Raw genomic sequence first — 7,765 nt, 5'->3', positions numbered from 1 at the left:
AACATTCAGGTTGCATGCATGTGCTTTTTGGAAATAAGGATGAAAAACTGATTATCTTTGTTTTTTATGCAAAGTCAAAACTTTGGCGGGTTCGGGATTTGGATAGATGGCGTCAGTGGGAAAATGATTTGATGTTTTGTCGGTAGCAGGAGGCGGTAAGTGGTTTTCATTGCACCGCTAGTGGAGGGGAGGTGGTATTTGGGTGAGACCACGCAATTCCACACAACGTCTAACACGTAGCACAAGTATTGTTTACAAAACTGCTCACCATCATGCGTTAAAGGTTGACTGTGGAGCTCATGTGATATGCGTGATGACTGTCGGATCTGCGAGATCCAATCGGACAGCTATTAGGGAGTTGAAATGGCAGAAGGTTAATAGAGGGTGGGCCCAATATAATTAAAGGCTTTTAATTGCATCGAGGCGACGTGATTGGTTGAAGTTATTAATTAATCGTGAGGACTAATTAATTCTCTTATTAGCATGGCGGGGGTCAGGCTCTTAATTAACTACGGATTAGTTAATTAATCCCGTTTATTGATTGTATTATGGTTATATTTAACCTAGGGGCGGGATATATAAAATTTCGGGAATTTGTATATTTATAATAATACGGGAGTGGGTAACTTTTATATAGGGGAATTATATAATAACATGAATTAGTGGTTAATATGACCTTGTGAAATGCACGCTAAGTTTAAAACATTTTCATGTATATATTTAAAACTTAGGCTAAGTGAACATGAGGGTTTTTATGAAAAGTGTTTTATTTTCCCTAAGTAAAATAGGATTTTACTTAGGAAAAGATTTATTAGGGAAATGAATAACTTATGAAGGGGTGTGATTATTGGTGAAGGGGCTTAAGTGCTTAAGGTATTATAAATTATTGGGCTGAGGGTCCGGTCCCTCCAAAAGTCAGAGAAATGCTCTGAGCCCCTCTAACTTGATAGATACCTTGGCACTTAGGGGAAATTAGTGAAAATTTAGGGGAAATGAGTAGGGAAGTTAATTATTTTTTACTTTGCTTGCTTGATGTGCCTTCCATGTGATACATGCCTTTGCCTTGTGATGAAAGTAAAAGATTTACACATTTAGATTTATCATTCACCACATATTATTCTGCAACCATTATCTACTTACCCTACCTACTTTAACCTAGCATTTTTACTTCTTTATTAGGGTGCACTTGGATTGGCAAACCCTTTTCAAATTTTCTTTTATTTTACATATTGATGTCTATATAAGTCTACACTTATTACATCCAAGGGCTCAGATTAAACTGTTTAACTCCTTTATTCACTCTACCTATCTACTTATCTGCCAAGATTAAACTGTTTGGTCAGATCTTGATTCTCTATTTCTACAACCATGAAATTGAAAATATGAACTAGCCAAGTTTAATTTGTTTGACTATTCATGCATTTTGGCATAAGTGATGAGCTGCACACAATCTTTTATTATACAAAAGTAAAAAAGTAGTGGCATTTAAACTTGCACACTTTCCTGGTCTTTTCTTTTGGTGGAGTTCATTTTCTTTCATTTTTTTGACCTCTTTTTATTCTTTTCACCCTTTGATTTTTCTTTTAGGGTATACCCTCTTTACATTTTTTAAATTTTTTGATTTTTTACAAATATGGAAAACCTTGGCAACAAGTAAAGGTATGAACATATTACAAAGCTAAACCAAGTCAATCATGATATATGACACCTATTGGTATAGGGGCATAACAGTGGCTCCACTTGTGTTGGGTCCCTATAATACTAGTGATTACCCCATTACTATTGTAGTTGTATCCCTTATTAATATTGTTGTGCCCCTATTATCCCCATATTGTTATTATTGTGCCCCATAGAATCCCTCTATTGTTATTTTTATGGCTTCATATTATTATTGTTAGGTCGATTGGGTTATATTGTGACTCCTTAGACTCCTATATATAGAAAGGAGGTTTTGTCATTTGAATCATCCAAGAATTGTTCATTTATGTAATGTAAAGGAGGTTGCCCCCTCGAAGAGGCTGAATTCTAAGGCGTTGATCTATCTTTTCTATCTTTTTCTTGAGCTGGTTTCATAACATTTGGTATCAGAGCTTTGGATTCTAAGGTTTCGCTACTCCAAATAGGTCATCGTGGAATTTTCGATATAAATTTGTTTCTGCGTTGTCTCAAAAGCTAAAAAAAAAAAACTGATTTGAGAAGAGATCACGCTGAACCTTGGGTCCGAATTTCAGAGCTTTTCGAGCTATATTTGCAGAGATATGATATGAGGAAGTTGGTATTTTTACAGAGTCCTGAATTACATTCCAAATAGGTGACCTGGGGAAAATCATCATAACTTTCTCTCTGAGCATCGGATTGAAATTTTGTAAGAAGGTACAGAAAGAGGATGGACTGTAGTTTCTTGTATATATTTTTCAGAGCCAAAGGTCGAAATCGTGACTCGTTGCATGTTGTACAAGCTCGCTCTACTGAACTAGTCTATAATCAGGTCACTGTGGGAGATTTCGCATAACATTTCCTTGGAGAATCCAATTTGGATCAGACTGGTGGCATTGGAAAGAGGACACAGAGGGCTATTGCAGGTTGTAATTTTAGAACTGGATGATTCGAAAGTATAGAGATACATCAGAGGCAATATCAAGCTCGTACAAAGTGAAAAAATGTGTGTAGATTTTTAAATTTTTGCTTAAGCTTGGTTTGAAAATTTATTTTGAAGGAATTCAAAGGGCATAGTAGAGCATTATTATTGGTAACTGATGTCCCAAGGAAAAAAAATGCAAACACCTAGTAAGCAACCTGAAAGCTCTAGCATGACTCATGAAGAAGAGGAAGAAATGCTATATGATATATCAAAATTACAAGACCAAGTGCAACAAATGTCACTCTCACAAAATCTAACAGAAGCTAAGATAAATGGCATGGAATCTAAGATAAAGGGCATGGAAGCTAAGATGGATGATTTGAAGATAGATTTGAAGACATATTTGAAGAGAGACATGGTAGATTTGAAGACAGACGTGGCAGATTTGAAGATAGATTTGACAAATTTTCTACAAGAAATACTTACTAATGGTGGAAAGGTAGTAAAGGAAACTCATGATGCGAAAAAAAGAAATGTTAATCATGATTTCATAGACTCTAATGTGGGATCGAAGACCCGCCATATTCCAAAAATCGATATGAGGAAGTTTGATGGCAAGGATCCCGCAACATGGATATTACAAATGGAGCAATTTTTCGATCTCAATAATGTGCAAAACACACAAAAGGTACGTATTGCAACTTTATATTTGGAACCAAATCAGTTTGTATGGTATCAATGGCTTTGCTCTCGTAAACAAATTATCACTTGGGCAATTTTTACAGAAGAATTGACAGCACATTATGAGGATACAAAAAGCAACACTTTTTTTAGCCAATTGATAAGTCTCAAACAAAAGGGTTCAATAATGGAGCACATTGAGGAGTTCCAAAAATTGAACATAAGGGTAAAAAATATTCCAAAGGAGCATAAGATTGATGTGTTCATAGGGACTTTAAAAGATAATATCCAACATGATGTTCGCCTTTGGGAACCTGATTCATTAGAGAAGGCATTCAGGTTAGCAAGAAAAATGGAAAGCAAAATTATGGCAACCAGGAAGCATACCATTCACAACTATAAAGATGGAAGTGTTTTTGCACCTAGTCTTTCACAACCTATAAGGTTTACACCATAACAATTGGAAGAAAAAAGAGCAAAAGGCCTTTGTTACAGTTGTGATAGCAAATACACTAAAGGTCATAAGTGTGCTGAAAAGAAATTATTCTACATAGATTGTGAAGAGGAAGAAGAAAAGGAGCAAGAAAGTTCAAAAGAAGAGGATATACTCTAGGAACAAAGCCTAGATAAAGAAGAAATGAATCTGACCATATCTTGTAATGCATTGGCGAGAATTACCACTCCTCAAACCATCAAGATAGAAGGACAAATCAAGAAGAAAAAGGTAATAGTGTTGATTGATTCAAGAAGTACCCACAATTTTATTCATTGTAAGGTAGCAAAAGAATTGAATTTCTTCTTATATCCAGCACTAGAGTGTCAAGTGATGGTTGCAAATGAAGGAACAATAAATTTCTCTGGAAAGTGCCATAATATCAAGCTATCTATGGGAGAATATGTATTGACTCTTTCCATTCCAATGGGAGGTGGTGATGTTGTACTAGGAGTCCAATGGGAGGTGCTAATGTTATACTAGGAGTCCAATGGCTACAATCCTTGGGTACAATAGCTTTTAATTTTCAAGAACTTTTCATGAAATTTTCTGTGGAAGGAAAGGAAGTTGAATTAAGGGGTATTGCAGGGAAACTGAGAAAGATAATTAGCTCTAACAGTATGACAAATCTTCTAAAAAAGGAACAAAGAGGTGTAATTGCACAATTATGTTCACTAGATGTTTCCACATTGGAATCATCTATTTCTCCAGATCTCCAAAAAGTCTTGGAAAATCATTCCAAAGTATTTGAGATTCCCAAAGGTCTCCCACCTATTCGTGATCATGATCATGCTATTCATCTGATTCTAGGAAGTGTTCCTCTAAACATCAGGCCGTATAGATATCCCTATATCCAAAAGAGTGAAATTGAACATATGGTTGCAGAAATGCTAGAGGCTGGTATAATTCAACCGAGTCAAAGTTCTTTCTCTGCTCCAGTAGTATTGGTGCACAAGAAGGATGGATCATGGCGCATGTGTCCATATTATAGAGAGCTCAACAAGCTCACTATTAAAGATAAGTTTCCCATTCCTGTCATTGATGAATTACTAGATGAATTGCATGGATCAATTTACTTCACCAAGTTGGATCCTCATTCAGGATATCATCAAATCAGAATGAAGACTGAAGACATTCCGAAAACAGCATTTAGAACTCATGAGGTTCATTATGAATTTTTGGTCATGCCTTTTGGCCTTACCAATGCACCTTCAACATTTCAAGGTTTGATGAATTCCATTTTCAAACCATTTCTTAGAAGATTTGTATTAGTATTTTTTGATGATATACTAATCCATGGCAAGTCTTGGAAGGATCATGTTGAACATGTTGACAAGGTGCTACAACTATTGGAGGAGAAACAATTATATGCAAAAAGATCCAAATGTTTCTTTGGAGTACAAGAGGTGGAATGTCTGGGTCATATTGTATCTCATGAAGGAGTTAAGGTAGACCCTAACAAAATTAAAGCCATTAAGGAATGGAAAATCCCCACATCCATAAAGCATCTGCGAGGAATTCTCAGGTTGACAGGGTATTATCACAAGTTTGTTAAGAATTATGGGAGAATAGCAGCACCTCTAACAACATTATTGAAGAAAGATGCATTTTCATGGACTCCAGAAGCAATAAAGGCCTTCGAACATCTTAAAGAGGCAATGTGCCAAGCACCGGTCTTAGCTACACCGGACTTCACAAAAACCTTTGTTGTGGAATGTGATGCTTCAGGAAATGGAATTGGTGTTGTTTTAATGCAAGATGAAAGACCCATTGCTTTTGAAAGTCGTCCAATCAAGGGAAAGTTTTTACACAAAGCTATTTATGAGAAGGAAATGTTGGCAATACTCCATGCACTTAAGAAATGGCGACCCTACCTAATGGGAAGACACTTCAAGGTAAAAATGGATCATGATAGGCTTGAATACTTTTTAGAACAAAGATTATCCTCTGAAGAGCAACAAAAGTGAGTCACAAAGATGTTGGGTTATGACTTTGAAATCATCTACAAAAAAGGGAAGCAAAATGTGGTGGTAGATGCACTCTCAAGAAAGGATGAGGATGTGGAAGCATTTTTGTGTGCCATTTCTATTATCCAACCAGATTGGATAAACGAAGTGAGGGAGGAATGGAAGAATGACGAAGAAGTGTGGGTACTTATTCGAAAGTTACAACAAGATTCCAGTACATCTGATACATTTAGCTGGAAAAATGATTCATTATGGTACAAAGATCGCTTATACCTCTATAAGAATTCCAAACTAAAACAAAAGATTCTTATGGAATTGCACACTTCTCCCTTAGGAGGGCACTCAGGATTTTTAAAAACTTACCACAGGGTTAAGAAGGAATTTTTTTGGGATGGCCTTAAATCGGATATTCAAAAGTTTGTGGTGGAATGTTTGGTTTGCCAACAAAATAAAGTTGAAACAATTAAGACACCGGGTCTATTACAACCTTTATCCATTCCAAGCCAATGTTGGGAGGAGGTTTCAATGGATTTTATCACAGGTTTACCCAAGTCTAAGGGAAAGAGTGTCATCATGGTGGTAGTTGACAAACCTACCAAGTATGCACACTTTTGTGCATTATCACATCCATTTAAAGCCAATACAGTTTCTACTGCATTTATGGAAACAATTCAAAAGCTACATGGAAACCCAAAGATTATTGTAAGTGACAGAGATCCCATTTTCACTGGAAATTTTTGGACAGAATTATTTTCTTGTCCTCGTACTTAGTTAGCTCATAGCTCATCTTATCATTCTCAATTTGATGGGTAAACTAAGATAGTAAACAAATGTTTGGAAGGATATCTTCGTTGCTTTGTATCTGATAAACAGACACAATGGGTCAAATGGTTGCCTCTGGCTGAATGGTGGTATAACACTTCCTTCCATACAGCAACAAAAATGACCCCATTTATGGCACTTTATGGATATCAGCCACCATCTATCACATCATATTTAAGAGAAAATTCTAAGGTTCAAGTAGTGGAACATCGCATCAAACGTCAACAACAAGTCCTCCAACTCTTAAAGGATAACCTCGTGTTGGCATAGAATAGAATGAAACAACAGGCAGATCAACATCACAGCGAAAGAAGTTTTGATGTAGGTGATTGGGTATTCCTACGGCTACAACCATATAAGCAAATGTCCCTCAAGCAAGCTAAGAAGGATAATAAATTATCACCAAAGTATTATGGTTCGTACAAGGTGTTGCAAAAGATTGGTACTATGGCATACAAATTGGAGCTTCCTGTAGCTTCTCGATTGCACCTAGTTTTCCATGTTTCATGTTTAAAAAAGGTTATAGGCGACAAGCTCCCAGTTAAAACAATATTGCCAGAACTTGACGAGGAAGGAAAAATTATATTGGAACCAGAAGCAGTCACAGAAACAAGAACTCGATAGCTACGAAATCGATCAATTTCGGAGTATCTTATCAAGTGGAAGAACTTATCCGCTGAAGATTCCACATGGGAGGATGAGAATTTTATACATAAGCATCTAGAACTACTCAAGAGTTGAGGACAACACTTTTTTGAAGGAGAGGGGCATGTTGGGTCCCTATAATACTAGTGATTACCCCATTACTATTATAGTTGTATCCCTTATTAATATTGTTGTGCCCCTATTGTCCCCATATTGTTACTATTGTGCCCCATAGAATCCCTCTATTGTTATTTTTGTGGCTTTATATTATTATTGTTAGGTCGGCTGGGTTATATTGTGACTCCTTAGACTCCTATATATAGAAAGGAGGTTTTGTCATTTGAATCATCCAAGAATTGTTCATTTATGTAATGTAAAGGAGGTTGCCCCCTCGAAGAGGCTGAATTCTAAGGCGTTGATCTATCTTTTCTATCTTTTTATTGAGCTGGTTTCATAACAACTTGGGGATGGCTTTCCCTGGTGGAAAGTCAAGAATAGTAGATCAGTGGCCACTTAATGACTTTGATTGTGCTCTGCAATCTTCTTTTCCTTGTTGTCTTTATTATATGTATGACA

This window comes from Pinus tabuliformis, chromosome 6, assembly GCF_031772625.1.
Source record: "Pinus tabuliformis cultivar Carrire ecotype Pingquan chromosome 6, CPIR1, whole genome shotgun sequence".
NCBI lineage: Eukaryota > Viridiplantae > Streptophyta > Pinopsida > Pinales > Pinaceae > Pinus > Pinus tabuliformis.
This window is presented reverse-complemented; position numbering follows the sequence as displayed.